We start from the raw sequence: 1381 nt of genomic DNA on the forward strand, positions 1-1381 counted from the left end.
ACTGCTTTGAGGTCAGGAAAAGTGATTAACCTCCATCCAGGCCAATCAAAGAGAAAAGTCACAATTTACTAATATCAGAAATGACATTACAGTAACGCTATCACAGTTTCTACAGACATCGAATGAATAAGAAAATACCTCAAACAACACCCTGCCCATCAATTTGACAACTTAGATGATCAATTCCCTGGAAGACACAAGCTACCAAAACTCAAGAACAATTCAGAACCATTTGAGCAACCAAACAAAGGATGGGACCATAATGCAGAACAGACAGTAAATCTCCGACTTCCACACTGAGATGACAAATGCTTGAATAAGTATGTGCAGGAAAGACACCATCTCCCATGCAGAACTTCAAATAATGTTGGCACATACTCTACTCTGAAGAAGCTCCTGGCCCCGAAAGTTCGGGCCGCGCAGGGGTTCCCTCCGAAAGAGAAGCATAGGAAAAGGAGGAGAAAAGCAGTGAGTCTGCAGTGGAGAAAACAGGACCTCAGCCAGGCAGGGGTCAAGGTCAACACCAACAGTGAGAAGTCATGCTTGCCCCCGTGTGATGAGAATGGCATTTTGCCCTGGTCTTCCTCCCAAAAACCCATACTCTCCAGTATAATCACGAGAAAAATATCAGACAAAACCCAACTGAGGGACATTCTATAGAATACCAACCACAAATCCTCAGAATTCTTGGTGTCCTCAAAAATGAAAATCTGAGAAATGCCAAAGCCTCAAGGGGCCTGAGGAGATGAAACAACTGAGTGTAATGTGGTGTTCTGGGTGGAATCTGGGACGGGAGAAAGGTCATACTGAAAAAGCACTCTCTTGCCAGGCTCAGTGGCTCACGCCTGTACTCCCAACACTTTGGGAGGCTGAGGCAGGCGGATCACCTGAGGTCAGGTGTTTGAGACCAGCCTGGCCAACATGGTGAAACTCTGTCTCTACTAAAAATATAAAATTAGCCGGGCGTGATGGTGCATGCCAGTAATCCCAGCGACTAGGGAGACTGAGGCATGAGAATTGCTTGAACCTGGGAGGCGAGGGGGTGCAGTGAGCTGATATCACACCACTGCACTCCAGCCTGAGCGACAGAGCCAGACTGCATCTCAAAAAAAAAAAAAAAAGAAAGAAAGAAAAGAAAAGAAAAAGCAGTCTGACAAAAATATAACATGAGCAACATATATAGTTTAAATTTCTAGCAGCTATGTTTAAAAAAGCAAAAACAGGTAAAATTAATCTTAATAATATATTTTATTTAACCAAATACATACAAAATAGTATCACTTCAACATGTAATCAGTATGAAAAAAAATTGAGATAGTTTACATTTTTGCATACTGAATATCTGAAATTTAGGATGCATTTTACACTTAGGCTGTATCCC

Source organism: Sapajus apella, unplaced genomic scaffold, assembly GCF_009761245.1.
Source record: "Sapajus apella isolate SASKATOON/1434 unplaced genomic scaffold, GSC_monkey_1.0 scaffold60, whole genome shotgun sequence".
Lineage (NCBI taxonomy): Eukaryota > Metazoa > Chordata > Mammalia > Primates > Cebidae > Sapajus > Sapajus apella.